We start from the raw sequence: 18,807 nt of genomic DNA, 5'->3' as shown, positions 1-18,807 counted from the left end.
GCGCCTTACTGTCAGATGCCGAGCAGTTACCATGCTAGGTGGTGATGCACCCGGTCACGATGCTCTCGATGGTGTAGCTGTAGCACCTTTTGGGGATCTGGGGATCCATGCCTCTCCAAACTCTCAACGCACATGACTACAGCCCCGTCAATGTTAATGGGGCCCCGTCAATGTTAACGTGGCCAACCTTTTCCTGTAGTCCACGATCAGCTCCTTTGTCTTGCTCACATTGAGGGAGAGGTTGTTGTCCTGGCACCACACTGCCAGTTCTCTGACCTCCTCCCTATAGGCCGTCTCATCGTTGTTGATGATCAGGCCTACCACTGTTGTGTCGTCAGCAAACAATGATGGTGTTGGAGTCGTGTTTGGCCACGCAGTTGTGGGTGAAAAGGGAATACAGGAGGGGATTAAGTACACACCCTTGCCTACTCTTACCACCTGGGGGCGGCCCGTCAGGAAGTCCAGGATCCAGTTGCAGAGTGAGGTGTTTAGTCGCAGAGTCCTTGGCTTAGTGATGAGCTTCGTGGACACTATGGTGTTGGATGCTGAGCTGTCAATGAACAGCATTCTCACATAGCTGTTCCTTTTGTCCAGGTGAGAAAGGGCAGTGTGGAGTGCGATTGAGTGTGTCATCTGTGGATCTGTTGGGGCGATAGGCGATAGGCGAGTTGGAGTGGGTCTAGAGTGTCCGGGAGGATGCTGTTGATGTGAACCATGACCAGCCTTTCTAAGCACTTCATGGCTACCGACGTGATTGCCACAGGGCGGTAATAATTTAGGCAGGTTACCTTCTCTTCCTTGGGCACAGGGACTATGGTGGTCTGCTTGAAACATGTAGTTATTACATACTCGGTCAGGGAGAGTTTGAAAATGTCTAAACTGACACTTGACAGTTGGTCCATTCATGGTTTGAGTACACGTCATGGTAATCTGTCTGGCCCAGCGGCTTTGTGAATGTTGACCTTTTTAAAGTTTTTGTTCACACCGGCTACCGAGAGCGTTATCACACAGTCATCTAGAACAGCTGGTGCACTCGTGCATGCTTCAATGTTGCTTGCCTCGAAGCGAGCATAAAAGGCATTTAGTTCGTCTGGTAGGCTCGTGTCACTGGGCAGCTCGCATCTGGGTTTCCCTTTGTAGTCCGTAATAGTTTTCAAGCCCTGCCACATCCGTCAAGTGTCAGAGCTGGTGTAGCAGTATTCAATCTTAATCTTGAAATGACGCTTTGCTTGTTTGATGGTTCATCTGAGGGCATAGTTGGATTTCTTATAAGCATCCGGATTAGTCTCCTGCTCCTTTAAAGCGGCAGCTCTAGCCTTTAGCTCGTCATCGATGCACTTATTGATGAAGCCGATGACTGAGGTGGTGTATTCCTCAATTCCATTGGATGAAAAAATGTTTAATAACAAAATAGCTTTGTAAATATGGGGTATTGTGTGTAGATTGATGAGAATAAAAAATGTTTAATCCATTATAGAATAAGGCTATAACTTCCCAATAATTTTTTTCAACATATGGTTATCTGAATACTTTCCAAATGCACTGTGCATCAATCATTAGTATTATCTGTGGTTTAATCTCTATCATTTCAGAGGCTGAGCTACAGAAAAAATGTAATAATAATTTCAGAGTTGAAGATGATCTAATGCCTCAAAATTACCACCTTTTTATTTTACCTTTATTTAAATAGGCAAGTCAGTTAAGCATAAATTCTTATTTAGAATGATGGCCTACCCCAGCCAAACCCTCCCTTAACCCGGACAAGATGCAGTGCCTTAGAACGCTGCGCCTCTCGGGAGCTCCAGGAAAGCTTAAGCACAATTAACCCTACGTTCCATAACCTGGAATCTATAGAGTGAAGTGGAAGGAATAATTGAACATAGTGTACTGTACATTTAAGAGACAACTCAGCAATCACTCCTTTTTGAGCTAATCAGCTATAACTATCATCCTGGTTCCTCACAATTAACTTTGTACCATCTTGTGAACCTGACACTCATCGGGTTATGTGGGGGTGGTAATTGACCACATGTCAATTCTAAGATAAGATCCAGTGTGGGAATAGCTCCTATTTTAGCTCATCAGCTCCAACTGTCACACAGGTCTGCTGGTTACCTGTGTGTCCCATGGGGTGGGGGAGGGGTGTCCCTCTGTGAAAGGTCAGGTTGGATTAGAAGACAGTCTGTGACTTATAGGATACAGAGCTGTGTTAGCGGCATGGAGGCTGAAGGTGGGTGGGGTTGGTGCCGATGCAGAGATGTGCTAGCAGCAGGGGGTGGAGGAGGATGGGGGTGGTGCAGATACAGAGATGTGTTAGCGGCATGGAGGCTGGAGGTGGGTGGGGGTGGTGCAGATACAGAGATGTGTTAGCAGCAGGGGGTGGAGGAGGGTGGGGTTGGTGCGGATACAGAGATGTGTTAGCAGCATGGAGGTTGAAGTTGGGTGGGGTGGTGCAGAGACAGAGCTGTGTTAGCAGCAGGGGGTGGAGGAGGGTGGGGTTGGTGCAGATACAGAGATGTGTTAGCGGCATGGAGGCTGAAGTTGGGTGGGGGTGGTGCAGATACAGGGCAGCAGGGGGTGGAGGAGGGTGGGGGTGGTGCAGATACAGAGATGTGTTAGGAGCAGGGGGTGGAGGAGGGTGGGGGTGGTGCAGATACAGAGATGTGTTAGGAGCAGGGGGTGGAGGAGGGTGGGGGTGGTGCAGATACAGAGATGTGTTAGGAGCAGGGGGTGGAGGAGGGTGGGGGTGGTGCAGATACAGAGATGTGTTAGGAGCAGGGGGTGGAGGAGGGTGGGGGTGGTGCAGATACAGAGATCTGTTAGCACCAGGGTGGTGGAGGAGGGTGGGGGTGGTGCAGATACATAGATGTGTTAGCAGCAGGGGTTGGAGGAGGGTGGGGGTGGTGCAGATACAGAGATGTGTTTGTGGCAAGAGGTGGAAGAGGGTGTGGGTGGTGCAGATACAGAGATGTGTTAGCGGCATGGAGGCTGAAGTTGGGTGGGGGTGGTGCAGATACAGAGATGTTTTAGCGGCAGGGGGTGGAAGAGGGTGGAGGTGGTGCAGATACAGAGATGTGTTAGCAGCAGGGGTGGAGGAGGGTGGGGGTGGTGCAGTTACAGAGATGTGTTAGCGGCAGGGGGTGGAAGAGGGTGGGGGTGGTGCAGATACAGAGATGTGTTAGCAGCAGGGGTGGAGGAGGGTGGGGGTGGTGCAGATACAGAGATGTGTTAGCGGCAGGGGGTGGAAGAGGGTGGGGGTGGTGCAGATACAGGGGGGTGGAGGAGGGTGGGGGGCGGTGGAGACTCAAGAGTTATCACGGTTACGTCAGTGATGAAAGAGGATGTGAAACGGAGACGCGCCATGAGTACTGTAGCATAAATACTTTCCTTCATCTCAAATGCCATTGACTACAATAACATTGTTTTTAAGAATAGTGATAAACGAGACAAATTCTTGTTTCATAATGCTGTTTCTATGGGAACAAGGCATCTGACTGACCCAAAATAACCTAGATTGCATGTTGATTTGTAGTGAAGGAATAAGACAAAAGGATCATACACAAAAGGTGATCAAAATTGCTATTTAATCAACTGGATTCTGGTTTATTTGTTGGTGTGGTATTTGACTTGTTTATTTTCTGTTCCAAGGGAACCTTTAGATTCTAGATCCATGTGAGTGAATGAATCTCCTCCAACCATTTGAATTAGAGCCAGCAATAGAAACATCCTCTAGCGGGCACGGCAGAGGTCAATCTTATTCTCTGAGACTTTCAAAATAAGGTTAAAAACATTGGGAGGATATTCCATGGAAACCAGTTGATTTTAACGACAAACCGATAGATTTTCTTGGCAAAATCAATATAACCAACACATTTCGGCCCTAAAAACGTGCACCTCCAGAGTAGTATAAGTATACCTTTTAACGAGGAGATTATTTGAGCTCATTTTTAACTCACCTGCTGTTATTGTTTTGTCTAGACTTTATCGTCTGGCAGGTGTCCTCATTTCCAGAAACATCAGTCGGCGAGATTGGTTGCCTTTCAGTGACCACTGAAATGTTCCCTCCATTATGTCTGTTACCATGGCAGCAACAGGAAAGTTGTCATGGTACTTATGTGCTTGGTAAATAAGCATAGAATCAACACATGTTATTAATGAATCTATGGACCAACCCCAGGAAATATATCCACTGAAATGACTCATTTTCTTCTATCCTTTCCATCCTCAACAAACCAGATCTCCTTCCGCTTCCTTTATATGGGCCATTTGTCATGACACGAGGTCGGTATCCATCTTGGTTCATTCAGTCGGAAACAGATTTCATATTGAGGAGTCTCGCAATGATACTCTGAGGTCAATATCCAACACATTTCCAATGTATAATTAATGGCTTGTTGGGTGGATTAGGAGAGGGGCAAGACTCTGACGGGGAGAAACAGCCGTGTGGCGTGCTTAATGTGCAGGTTGCATGTTGGGAAAATACGGGTCGGCCCATGGAGGGAGGAGAAAGAAGGATAGATATTCCCCCAATTATCAATCTTACTGGGAATGATTTTTCACAAATGTGACTGTTTTTATGAGTAGAAGTTCATCTTTTGATACCATGTGAATACTTTAGTGGGATGGGGGTTATGTTTCAGGTATCTGACAAAATCCTTGAGTTTATTTTAATGAAGAATGGGTATACGGTCTTCCAAAATGAGATCAATCTTACTTTCTTTAGTTATTGTAGTAAATCTGTGATAAATGTGTTTAGGGACAGACAGATTTAGACTACTACAAATATCACAAATACATATATGTGTGATTCATATAAACATTTATTGGTTAGTTTGTAAATTGCACATTTGTAAATAATATCTATATGGTCAGTTTGTTAACCCATTTACACATGATATGTAGTCATGTGAGAGATGGTCATAAGTTACAATTCTCGTCGTGGTAATGTCATATAACCATCTGAACAAGGATAAGATGTTTCACATATCAACAGGAGTACTGGAGAAAAAAAAGTCATATTAATAAACATTGATAGATCTAATATACTGTATTTATATTCATATAAGCAATTTTTTACATGCAATTGTAAACTTTTTGCCAATGCCATCTTATCAAACTTGCCAGCAAGTTCCGGCAATTAGCGCCAAAATCAGAGGACTGTAATGGCATTCTTTTGTTGAAGGAGAGTCGGACCAAAATGCAGCGTGGTGGTTACTCCTGATCTTTAATGAAAAAAATAGCGATACATGAAATAACTAAATAAATACAAAACAACAAACGGAACGTGAAAACCTAATTACAGCCTATCTGGTGAACACTACACAGAGATAGGAACAAACACCCACGAAATACACAGTGAAACCCCGGCTACCTAAATATGGTTCCCAATCAGAGACAACGAGAATCACCTGACTCTGATTGAGAACCGCCTCAGGCAGCCAAACCTATGCTACACCCCTACTCAGCCGCAATCCCAATAACTACCAAACCCCAATACGAAATACAACAAAATAAACCCATGTCACACCCTGGCCTGACCAAATATATAACGAAAACACAAAATACTATGACCAAGGCGTGACAAGGACCTGGCATTTACACTAATATGTTCAATAAATAATTAATTGGATCTATTTTAATTTATACTTAAAAAAATACTTAATTCTTGATCAATTTTTCATTGATTATTCTTTTCTTAATTCTATCTATTGTCAAATCATTTGTATATTATTCATCTCATGAAATACACCTGTGATGCTTTTCTTCTTTTCCTAGTGCCAATCATGAATTAATGGACGATGTGATTTTTTTCTAGTGCGAATAATGATAGTTAATAATATATAGATTCATATAAATACATAAACAACTTGAATTAAGGAATAATGGATCAAAATACGAGATCACAGGGCAAAGATGGAAATTAGTAGAAAATGTGGTCCATAAGCACAGCTGGCTGTGCCCAAAATCCTTAAATTCATTCCATGATCACAAGTACACGGACCAATAGGTGACGTTGAAAAGGGGTCGACCCGCTTGGCGGCTGAGGGGATGACGGGTTTGGGCGGTGGCGGTTTTTTGTCCTTGGCCTGTCTTTTGCTAAGGCCATGATGCAAGGTGATGGGCTTCCTGTAGCAGTCGAAGAGCTCAAAGTCCTGCGGCAGTGAGCCAACAATGCTGAAGTCATTGGTGCGCAGGTCCGACTTGGAGGTGCAAACCTTTTTGCACCGGGTCTCTCCCACCTGGAAAAGGGAAAAGTGGATAGAGTAACAGCTGCACAATCATTGGAGGAGCAGAGGGTCAGCCAAAGAGCAGTGCCCCTTAACCCCTTAACTGCTTAAATGCTGTGCTCAAGTGCACAATGGCAGTGGGTGGTGAGGTGGTGATGGGAACAATTGAAAACATTGCATTAGTCCCACTACTCCAAACACTCCTGTCCAGTCACTCTCCAGCTCTCTGACTTTCTCTCAGTTAACGGCAACATACATCTCGGTAGGCAATGCAACGGGAGTCAGCTAGAGCTCCAATCACATCCCCTTTCCTCCTCCCTTGCCACAGATGGCAGCTACCGCCAATGCTGAGCAATTGCGGCCAGTATACATATATATATAGTGGGGCAAAAATGTATTTAGTCAGCCACCAATTGTGCAAGTTCTCCCACTTAAAAAGATGAGAGAGGCCTGTAATTTTCATCATAGGTACACTTCAACTATGACAGACAAAATGAGAAAAAAAATCCAGAAAATCACATTGTAGGATTTTTTTATGAATTTATTTGCAAATTATGGTGGAAAATAAGTATTTGGTCACCTACAAACATGCAAGATTTCTGGCTCTCACAGACATGTAACTTCTTCTTTAAGAGGCTCCTCTGTCCTCCACTCGTTACCTGTATTAATGGCGCCTGTTTGAACTTGTTATCAGTATAAAAGACACCTGTCCACAACCTCAAACAGTTACACTCCAAACTCCACTATGGCCAAGACCAAAGAGCTGTCAAAGGACACCAGAAACAAAATTGTAGACTTGCACCAGGCTGGGAAGACTGAATCTGCAATAGGTAAGCAGCTTGGTTTGAAGAAATCAACTGTGGGAGCAATTATTAGGAAATAGAAGACAAGACCACTGATAATCTCCTTGATAATCTCCCTCGATCTGGGGCTCCACGCAAGATCTCACCCCATGGGGTGGCTGACTGAATACTTCTTTTCACACTGTATATGTGTATAATAGAGGTTGAACGATTAAATCGGCATGGCCGATTAATTAGGGCCGATTTCAAGTTTTCATGACAAATGGTAATCGTCATTTTTGGACGTCGGGTATGGCCGATTACATTGCACTCCAGGAGGAGACTGCGTGGCAGGCTGACCACCTGTTACGCGAGTGCAGCAAGGAGCCAATGTAAGTTGCTAGTGAGCATTAAACTAATCTTATAGAAAACAATCAATCAATCTTAACATAATCACTAGTTAACTACACATGGTTGGTGATATTACTAGTTTAATTGTCCTGTGTTGCAAATAATCAATGTGGTGCTTGTTAATTTATAATAGAATCACAGCCAACTTCGCCAACAGGTGATGATTTAACTAGCGCATTAGTGAAAAAAGCAATGTCATTGCACCAATGTACCTAACCATGAACATCAATGCCTTTCTTAAAATCAATACGCATGTATATATTTTTTTACCTGCATATTTAGTTAAAAGAAATTCATGTTACCAGGCACTATTAACTTGGGAAATTGTGTCACTTCTCTTGTGGTCTGTGCAAGCAGAGTCAGGGTATATGCAGCAGTTTGGGCCGCCTGGCTCGTTGCGAACTGTGTGAAGATAATTTCTTCCAAAGACCGTAATTAATTTGCCAGAATTTGACATAATTATGACAGAACATTGAAGGTTATGCAATGTAACAGCAATATTTAGACTTATGGATGCCCCCCGCTCAATAAAATACAGAACGGTTCCGTATTTCCCTGATAGAATAAACGTTTTGTTTTCAAAATGAGTTTCCAGATTTGACCATATTAATAACCTAAGGCTCTTATTTCTGTGTGTTTGTTATATTATTAAGTCTATGATTTGATATTTGATAGAGCAGTCTTACTGAGCGGTGGTAGACAGCAGCAGCTCTTCGCAATTCTTGAAGCACAGCGCTGTTTATGACTTCAAGCCTATCAACTCCCGAGATTAGGCTGGCAATACTGTAGTGCCTATAAGAACATCCAATAGTCAAAGGTATATGAAATACTAATGGTATAGAGATAAATAGTCCTATAACTCCTATAATAACTACAACCTAAAACTTCTAACTGGGAATATTGAAGACTCACGTTAAAAGGAACCACCAGCTTTCATATGTTCTCATGTCCTGAGCAAGGAACTTAAACTTTAGCTTTTTTACATACATATTTTACATATTGCACTTTTACTTTCTTCTCCAACACAGTGTTTTTGCATTAGTTAAACTGAATTGAACATGTTTCATTATTTATTTGAGACTAAATTGATTTATATTAAGTTCAAATAAAAGTATTCATTCAGTATTGTTGGAATTGTCTTTATTACAAATATATATAAAAATTGGTCGATTAATCGGTATCTGCTTTTTTTGGTCCTCCAATAGTCGATATCAGCATTGAAAAAAATCATAAATCGGTCGACCTCTAATGTATAAATCTCGACGTATACAAAGAGTGCAACATTTTGACAGTGTAGTGGTGTTGTGCAGTAGTTTTGTTGTCAAACCACTGTATTACTTTAATGCTAACTGTCAGTTTCTTTCAGGAAGAGATGAGAATGCACCAGATACACAATTACCTCATGCATGGCAGAATGCCCCGAATGTTGATGTTTTGGAGCTGTAATCTGGATTTTCTATTTTTTTCTTTGGTGAACCGACATGCTGTTATGTTACAACAGAATCAGTGGGAAGTAACTTCTGAAAACACACATTTCAATCTTTCTCATCGGCTACAGGGGAAATGAGATACTAATCATACAGTTGCTACTTTTTCACTCAACCATTAAGCTCATTAATTGGCGTTAATTTGATTTACTTTTGAATTTTTTATTTGATTTTTCCTTTATTTAACTAGGCAAGTCAGTTAAGAACAAATTCTTATTTTCAATGATGGCCTAGGAACAACTTCATCTTGACCTTAGATCAGTGTCTGGGGGCAAAAATCACACAAACCTCCCCCCACTCACCAGAAACAAGCCCATCCCCTTCCCCACCTTTCCCTCACACGCCACACACAACCACCCCTCACCCACCTGCAGCGTGCTGACATGACAGGGCGTCCCGCTGGTGCCGTTGACCGTGTTGTTCCTGCCCGCCGCCTTCTCCTTCCCCTTTGCCTTGGACGCCATCTTGGCCTTCTCTGCCTCAATGCGCTTGGGGCTGTTGATCATCACCTGCACCACGGCGTACTCCACCAGCGAGGCGAAGCCAAACAGCAGACATTAAATCAAATCAAATGTATTTATATAGCCCTTCGTACATCAGCTGATATCTCAAAGTGCTGTACAGAAACCCAGCCTAAAACCCCAAACAGCAAGCAATGCAGGTGTAGAAGCACGGTGGCTAGGAAAAACTCCCTAGAAAGGCCAAAACCTAGGAAGAAACCTAGAGAGGAACCAGGCTATGTGGGGTGGCCAGTCCTCTTCTGGTTGTGCCGGGTGGAGATTATAACAGAACATAGCCAAGATGTTCAAATGTTCATAAATGACCAGCATGGTCGAATAATAATAAGGCAGAACAGTTGAAACTGGAACAGCAGCACAGCCAGGTGGACTGGGGATAGCAAGGAGTCATCATGTCAGGTAGTCCTGGGGCATGGTCCTAGGGCTCAGGTCCTCCGAGAGAGAGAGAGAAAGAAAGAGAGTAGAGAATTAGAGAACACACACTTAGATTCATACAGGACACCGAATAGGACAGGAGAAGTACTCCAGATATAACAAACTGACCCTAGCCCCCCGAAACATAAACTACTGCAGCATAAATACTGGAGGCTGAGACAGGAGGGGTCAGGAGATACTGTGGCCCCATCCGAGGACACCCCCGGACAGGGCCAAACAGGATGAGCCAGACGTCGATGGCCTTCACATAGGTCACCTTGGGCAGCTCTGAGGCCAGGGATGTGCACTCAGAAGACAGGGAGAGCTCCGAGAGGATCCCTGGGAGGTTAACAGGATGGGAGTGAAGATGTGGCCTTGTCAATTACACATCCAAGGAAGGAGAGCATAGCTTAGCGTTGGGGATACTTCTACATTTGTCTTAGGATCTCAAATTAGCATTTGACCCCTGGACTCTCTAATGCGCGACATAAAATGCACAGCAGACAAGGAGATTCAATTTCAGACCATGAGGATCGCAGTATTTTATTTGTTTTCATCCTTGCCTTTAAATCAGAGGTCTAGACATTGATCTAAACCAGGTGAGTGGTTAATAGCAGGGAGAAGACACAGCAGCCCTTGAGAGTTGGAATTGAATACCCCTGGTGTACAGTACATAATAATGGATATATGAATCACCTAAATTAGGCAGTGGTAATGAAACACTCACAAGCCCATATCCCAGGATTTACAGTACAAAGAGCCCAATTATAAACCTCCTTTACCTTTCTCTTTCTAGTGATGAAGATGGTTCAAATAGCCACTGATAACGGAGGGCTATTTTTCTTTCTCCAAATGAACAATTAATCTAGGTTGTTGTATGCATAAAAATCTTTATATAAAAGCGGGGTCCTTATTTCAGATGATTATCTAACCCCATTCGAGTTCACCGTTGCTCCGAAATCATTTTCATCACAGCATGTAAGATGGCCTATTTTTACATAAGACAAGGAAGATGTTGGCTCTGTTGAAACAGCATAATGCTTTGTTTGCCGACGCTTGGCCCCCGATGGGGTGCTTTATTGTGGGAAGAAAATGAGTCTGAAACCGACACACATAGTAGGTAGCATGTATGGAAGTATTCCATACATTTAATAACATGTACGCTAACATACACACACACTCACAGACATGAATGAATGACATATGTCAAATGGTCACACGCGGGAGATGACTGACCTTTGCTGATCCCATTTACTGAGGTGTCATGAGGTGGCCTTCCAGAGGAAATGGCGGGATGGGATGAAAGTGACAAACAGCTGGAGGTGAAAGGTCCTCTTATCCACACAGCTCTTTCCAGACCCATCGGATTGTGTGACGTGACGTCAAATGGGTGAGAAGTTTACATTTCCGACTCATGCAGGCCTGTTGACAATGGACCAGGCGAGTTACCCATACAAAATAAAAAGGTATCATTATCTATTATGTATCATGTAGGGGCGACAGTGGAAGGACAATAGGTGGTCCCAATCACTTCCTCGGACAGAAAAGGTAACATGGGAGACTAGATTATATGAACAAATGGAAAGCAATCATGTCATCATGCAGTGATGGCTAATATTAGGCTGCATTTGATGCCTCGATATGTCAAGACTAGCCTCGAAATCCAAACTGAATCACACTACGTTTCACTATTGCTTCAATTAGTGAAGCAAAACAATAGTGAAACTTGGTGTGATTCAGTTTGGATTTGGAAGCGAACACCACAGACGACACCACAGTGACATGGGAGACTAAAGCAGGCTTGTCTGTTACCCAAAGGACCAAGGAATCACCGCTTTCAGGGTAAGGCTAGGATAGGGGTTTACGGTCAGTGGTAAGGATAGGGATCAGAGGTCTTACCCAGAGGGACCCTGGCAGCGCTGGCATCAGGGTTGATCCAGAATAAGAGCCAAGAGAGGACCATGATGAGGAGTGTAGGGGCATAGACTCCCATCATGTAGAAGCCCACCTGCCTCCTCAGGGTGAAGATCACCTCCACACACGTGTAGTAGCCTAGAGAAGTAAAGACAAGGGGGTGGGGCAGAGGAGTGTGAAAAGCCTGCACAACCAGATGAATGTTGGCCATCCCTTGTATAAGTATGTACATTCACAAACTAAAGTGTACCAAGTTTTTCACGCTACTGTTAGGGTAACACACATTGATAACAAAGTAATCTAAAAATTTATTTGGGTATACAATAATATGACTACTAAATGACTGTTGTGATAACGAACTATAATTGCTAAATACCATTGCATTACATCAGTCTATGAATGAAATCATAATAATGAACTACACCTCTTTTCCAAGAGTTTGACTAAGGACAAGCAGAGGGAGAGAACGCATCATCATCAAGATACCCTATATACCGGGCTAAATGTGTATGTTCTCACACTCGTCTAATACCGGAGGCTATTTCCTCTTGGATCTTTTTTCAGAAGCAGAACAGGAGGGGCAGCCCCTGGCGTGTTCCATTTAGTCAGATTCCGCTCTCTTTCCCCCTAAAATCAAATCAAATCAAATTGTATTTGTCACATACACATGGTTAGCAGATGTTAATGCGAGTGTAGCGAAATGCTTGTGCTTCTAGTTCCGACAATGCAGTGATAACCAACAAGTAATCTAACTAACAATTCCAAAACTACTGTCTTATACACAGTGTAAGGGGATAAAGAATATGTACATAAGGATATATGAATGAGTGATGGTACAGAGCAGCATACAGTAGATGGTATCGAGCACAGTATATACATATGAGATGAGTATGTAGACAAAGTAAACAAAGTGGCATAGTTAAAGTGGCTAGTGTTACATGTATTACATAAGGATGCAGTCGATGATGTAGAGTACAGTATATACGTATGCATATGAGATGAATAATGTCGGGTAAGTAACATTATATAAGGTAGCATTGTTTAAAGTGGCTAGTGATATATTTACTGTCATGTTTGTCATTTATTATCATGTCTTGTCCCTGTGCTCCCCATTCTATTCGTTTCCCTCTGCTGGTCTTATTTGGTTCTTTCCCTCCTTCTATCCCTCTCTCTCCCCCTCCCTCTCTCACTCTCTCGCTCTCTCTTCTCTCTATCGTTCCGTTCCTGCTCCCAGCTGTTCCTATTCCCCTAATCATCATTTAGTCTTCCCACACCTGTTCCCGATCCTTTCCCCTGATTAGAGTCCCTATTTATTCCTTTGTGTTCCGTTCCTGTCCCGTCGGTTCCTTGTTTAGTATTCACCGTGCTGTGATTGTGTTTCGCCCTGTCCTGTCGTGTTTTTGCCTTCATCAGATGCTGCGTGTGAGCAGGTGTCTCTGTCAACTACGGCCTGCGCCTACCCGAAGCGACCTGCAGTCTGTGGCCGCTTCTCTTGTTATTCCCCTCTACAGACTAGAGGATTTCTGTTATTCCCTGTTTGGACTTGAATAAACTCTGTTTCTGTTAAGTCGCTTTTGGGTCCTCTATCACCAGCATGACAGAAGGAACCGACCAAGGAATGGACCCAGCGACTTCAGACGCTCGTTACACTGCCGTCAAGATCCAGGAGCCATGCTCGGCAGACACGAGCAGGAATTGTCTGCTGCTCGCCATGCCGTGGAGAACCTGGCCGCTCAGGTTTCCGACCTCTCTGGACAGTTCCAGAGTCTCGTCTCGTGCCACCTGTTACTTCCTGGCCTGCCGAGCCTCCAGAACCTAGGGTTAATAACCCACCTTGCTACTCCGGGCAGCCCACTGAGTGCCGCTCCTTTCTCACGCAGTGTGAGATTGTGTTCTCTCTCCAACCCAACACATACTCTAGAGAGAGAGCTCGGGTTGCTTACGTCATTTCACTCCTTACTGGCCGGGCTCGAGAATGGGGCACAGCTATCTGGGAGGCAAGGGCTGATTGCTCTAACAAGTTCCAGAACTTTAAAGAGGAGATGATTCGGGTTTTTGACCGTTCAGTTTTTGGTAGGGAGGCTTCTAGGGCCCTGGCTTCCTTATGCCAAGGTGAACGGTCCATAACGGATTATTCTATTGAGTTTCGCACTCTTGCTGCCTCTAGTGAGTGGAACGAGCCGGCGCTGCTCGCTCGTTTTCTGGAGGGACTCCACGCAGTGGTTAAGGATGAGATTCTCTCCCGGGAGGTTCCTTCAGATGTGGACTCTTTGATTGCTCTCGCCATCCGCATAGAACGACGGGTAGATCTTCGTCACCGGGCTCGTGGAAGAGAGCTCGCATCAACGGTGTTTCCCTGCTCCGCATCGCAACCATCTCCCTCCTCTGGCTTTGAGACTGAGCCCATGCAGCTGGGAGGGATTCGCATCTCGACTAAGGAGAGGGAACGGAGGATCACCAACCGCCTGTGCCTCTATTGCGGAGTTGCTGGACATTTTGTTAATTCATGTCCAGTAAGAGGCCAGAGCCCATCAGTAAGCGGAGGGCTACTGGTGAGCGCTACTACTCAGGTCTCTTCATCTAGATCTTGTACTACTATGTCGGTCCATCTACGCTGGACCGGTTCGGGTGCTACATGCAGTGCCTTGATTGACTCTGGGGCTGAGGGTTGTTTCATGGACGAAGCATGGGTTCGGAAACATAACATTCCTTTCAGACCGTTAGACAAGCCTACGCCCATGTTTGCCTTAGATGGTAGTCATCTTCCCAGTATCAAATTTGAGACACTACCTTTAACTCTCACAGTATCTGGTAACCACAGTGAGACTATTTCTTTTTTGATTTTCCGTTCACCGTTTACACCTGTTGTTTTGGGTCATCCCTGGCTAGTATGTCATAATCCTTCTATTAATTGGTCTAGTAATTCTATCCTATCCTGGAACGTTTCTTGTCATGTGAAGTGTTTAATGTCTGCCATCCCTCCCGTTTCTTCTGTCCCTACTTCTCAGGAGGAACCTGGCGATTTGACAGGAGTGCCGGAGGAATATCATGATCTGCGCACGGTCTTCAGTCGGTCCCGAGCCAACTCCCTTCCTCCTCACCGGTCGTATGATTGTAGTATTGATCTCCTTCCGGGGACCACTCCTCCTCGAGGTAGACTATACTCTCTGTGGGCTCCCGAACGTAAGGCTCTCGAGGATTATTTGTCTGTGTCTCTTGACGCCGGTACCATAGTGCCTTCTTCTTCTCCGGCCGGGGCGGGGTTCTTTTGTTAAGAAGAAGGACGGTACTCTGCGCCCCTGCGTGGATTATCGAGGGCTGAATGACATAACGGTTAAGAATCGTTATCCGCTTCCCCTTATGTCATCAGCCTTCGAGATTCTGCAGGGAGCCAGGTGCTTTACTAAGTTGGACCTTCGTAACGCTTACCATCTCGTGCGCATCAGAGAGGGGGACGAGTGGAAAACGGCGTTTAACACTCCGTTAGGGCATTTTGAGTACCGGGTTCTGCCGTTCGGTCTCGCCAATGCGCCAGCTGTTTTTCAGGCATTAGTTAATGATGTTCTGAGAGACATGCTGAACATCTTTGTTTTTGTCTATCTTGACGATATCCTGATTTTTTCTCCGTCACTCGAGATTCATGTTCAGCACGTTCGACGTGTTCTACAGCGCCTTTTAGAGAATTGTCTCTACGTAAAGGCTGAGAAGTGCTCTTTTCATGTCTCCTCCGTTACTTTTCTCGGTTCCGTTATTTCCGCTGAAGGCATTCAGATGGATTCCGCTAAGGTCCAAGCTGTCAGTGATTGGCCCGTTCCAAGGTCACGTGTCGAGTTGCAGCGCTTTTTAGGTTTCGCTCATTTCTATCGGCGTTTCATTCGTAATTTCGGTCAAGTTGCTGCTCCTCTCACAGCTCTTACTTCTGTCAAGACGTGTTTTAAGTGGTCCGGTTCCGCCCAGGGAGCTTTTGATCTTCTAAAAGAACGTTTTACGTCCGCTCCTATCCTCGTTACTCCTGACGTCACTAGACAATTCATTGTCGAGGTTGGCCTTCAGAGGTAGGCGTGGGAGCCATTCTATCCCAGCGCTTCCAGTCTGACGATAAGGTTCATCCTTGCGCTTATTTTTCTCATCGCCTGTCGCCATCTGAGCGCAACTATGATGTGGGTAACCGTGAACTGCTCGCCATCCGCTTAGCCCTAGGCGAATGGCGACAGTGGTTGGAGGGGGCGACCGTTCCTTTTGTCGTTTGGACAGACCATAAGAACCTTGAGTACATCCGTTCTGCCAAACGACTTAATGCCCGTCAAGCTCGTTGGGCGTTGTTTTTCGCTCGTTTCGAGTTTGTGATTTCTTACCGTCCGGGTAGCAAGAACACCAAGCCTGATGCCTTATCCCGTCTGTTTAGTTCTTCTGTGGCTTCTACTGATCCCGAGGGATTCTTCCTTATGGGCGTGTTGTCGGGTTAACAGTCTGGGGAATTGAAAGACAGGTTAAGCAAGCACTCACGCACACTGCGTCGCCGCGCGCTTGTCCTAGTAACCTCCTTTTCGTTCCTGTTTCCACTCGTCTGGCTGTTCTTCAGTGGGCTCACTCTGCCAAGTTAGCTGGTCATCCCGGTGTTCGAGGCACTCTTGCGTCTATTCGCCAGCGCTTTTGGTGGCCGACTCAGGAGCGTGACACGCGCCGTTTCGTGGCTGCTTGTTCGGACTGCGCGCAGACTAAGTCGGGTAACTCTCCTCCTGCCGGTCGTCTCAGACCGCTCCCCATTCCTTCTCGACCATGGTCTCACATCGCCTTAGGCTTCACTACCGGTCTGCCTTTGTCTGCGGGGAAGACTGTGAGAGCCGCCAATAAACGCAGGATTAAGAGTCCAAGGTATTGTTGCGGCCAGAGAGTGTGGCTTTCCACTCGCAACCTTCCTCTTACGACAGCTTCTCGTAAGTTGACTCCGCGGTTCATTGGTCCGTTCCGTGTCTCCCAGGTCGTCAATCCTGTCGCTGTGCGACTGCTTCTTCCGCGACATCTTCGTCGCGTCCATCCTGTCTTCCATGTCTCCTGTGTTAAGCCCTTTCTTCGCACCCCGTTCGTCTTCCCTCCCCCTCCCGTCCTTGTCGAGAGCGCACCTATTTACAAGGTACATAAGATCATGGACATGCGTTCTCGGGGACGGGGTCACCAATACTTAGTGGATTGGGAGGGTTACGGTCCTGAGGAGAGGAGTTGGGTTCCGTCTCGGGACGTGCTGGACCGTTCACTCATCGATGATTTCCTCCGTTGCCGCCAGGATTCCTCCTCGAGTGCGCCAGGTGGCGCTCGGTGAGTGGGGGTACTGTCATGTTTGTCATTTATTATCATGTCTTGTCCCTGTGCTCCCCATTCTATTCGTTTCCCTCTGCTGGTCTTATTTGGTTCTTTCCCTCCTTCTATCCCTCTCTCTCCCCCTCCCTCTCTCACTCTCTCGCTCTCTCTTCTCTCTATCGTTCCGTTCCTGCTCCCAGCTGTTCCTATTCCCCTAATCATCATTTAGTCTTCCCACACCTGTTCCCGATCCTTTCCCCTGATTAGAGTCCCTATTTATTCCTTTGTGTTCCGTTCCTGTCCCGTCGGTTCCTTGTTTAGTATTCACCGTGCTGTGATTGTGTTTCGCCCTGTCCTGTCGTGTTTTTTGCCTTCATCAGATGCTGCGTGTGAGCAGGTGTCTCTGTCAACTACGGCCTGCGCCTACCCGAAGCGACCTGCAGTCTGTGGCCGCTTCTCTTGTTATTCCCCTCTACAGACTAGAGGATTTCTGTTATTCCCTGTTTGGACTTGAATAAACTCTGTTTCTGTTAAGTCGCTTTTGGGTCCTCTATCACCAGCATGACATTTACATCATTTCCCATCAATTCCCATTATTAAAGTGGCTGGAGTTGGGTCAGTGTCAATGACAGTGTGTTGGCAGCTGTTATGCAGGTGAATGAGGACCCAAAAGCGACTTAACAGGAACAGAGTTTATTCCAGTCCAAACAGAAAACGACTAATCCTGAATTCTTAACAGGAAATGTCCAAACGGGGAATAACAGAAATCCTCTAGTCTGTAGAGGGGAATAACAGGAGAAGCGGCCACAGACTGCAGGTCGCTTCGGGTAGGCGCAGGCCATAGCTGATAGAGACACCTGCTCACTCGCAGCATCTGATGAAGGCAAAAACACGACGGAACAAGAACACAGCACAGCAAACATCAAACAAGGATCCGACAAGGACAGAAGCGGAAACAGAGGGAGAAATAGGGACTCTAATCAGAGGGCAAAATAGGGGACAGGTGTGAAAGAGTAAACGAGGTAGTTAGGAGAATAAGGAAGAGCTGGGAGCAGGAATGGAACGATAGAGAGAGAGAGAGAGAGAGAGAGAGAGAGAGAGAGAGAGAGAGAGAGAGAGAGAGAGAGAGAGAGAGAGAGAGAGAGAGAGAGAGAAAGAGAGAGAGAGAGAGAGAGAGAGAGAGAGAGATAGAGAGAGGGAAAGAACCTAATAAGACCAGCAGGGGGAAACGAATAGAAGAGAAAGCCCCTGTGCATGACAATCTATGACAAAACATGACAGTAGCAGCCACTCAATGTTAGTGGTGGCTGTTTAACAGTCTGATGGCCTTGAGATAGAAGCTGTTTTTCAGTCTCTCGGTCCCAGCTTTGATGCACCTGTAATGACCTCGCCTTCTGGATGATAGCGGGGTGAACAGGCAGTGGCTCGGGTGGTTGATGTCCTTGATGATCTTTTGTCATGTTTTGTCTTAGATTGTCTTGTCATTTTGCTTTTCCCTCTGTTCGTTTTCCCCCTGCTGGTCTTTTTAGGTTCGTTCCCCTTTTTCTCTCTCTCTTCCTCTCTCTCTTCTCTCTATCGTTCCGTTCCTGCTCCCAGCTGTTCCTATTCCCCTAATCAATCATTTAGTCTTCCCACACCTGTTCCCTATCTTTTTCCCTGATTAGAGTCCCTATTTCTCCCCTTGTTTTCCGTTTCTGCCCTGTCGGATCCTTGTCTATTGTTCACCGTGCTGTGTCTGTGTATCGCCCTGTCGTGT

The 18,807-nt window shown here is 45.5% G+C and overlaps 1 pseudogene; it reads right to left on the bottom strand.

Annotated features, from left to right (window-relative positions):
* Positions 1 to 5,900: 5,900 nt before the first annotated feature.
* LOC124010677 overlaps positions 5,901 to 18,807 on the bottom strand; it is a 59,621-nt pseudogene continuing 46,714 nt past the window's right edge.

The sequence above is a fragment of the Oncorhynchus gorbuscha genome, linkage group LG23 (genome assembly GCF_021184085.1).
Source record: "Oncorhynchus gorbuscha isolate QuinsamMale2020 ecotype Even-year linkage group LG23, OgorEven_v1.0, whole genome shotgun sequence".
NCBI lineage: Eukaryota > Metazoa > Chordata > Actinopteri > Salmoniformes > Salmonidae > Oncorhynchus > Oncorhynchus gorbuscha.
The sequence above is the reverse complement of the archived record's forward strand: the minus strand, read 5'-3'. Positions and strand labels throughout refer to the sequence as shown.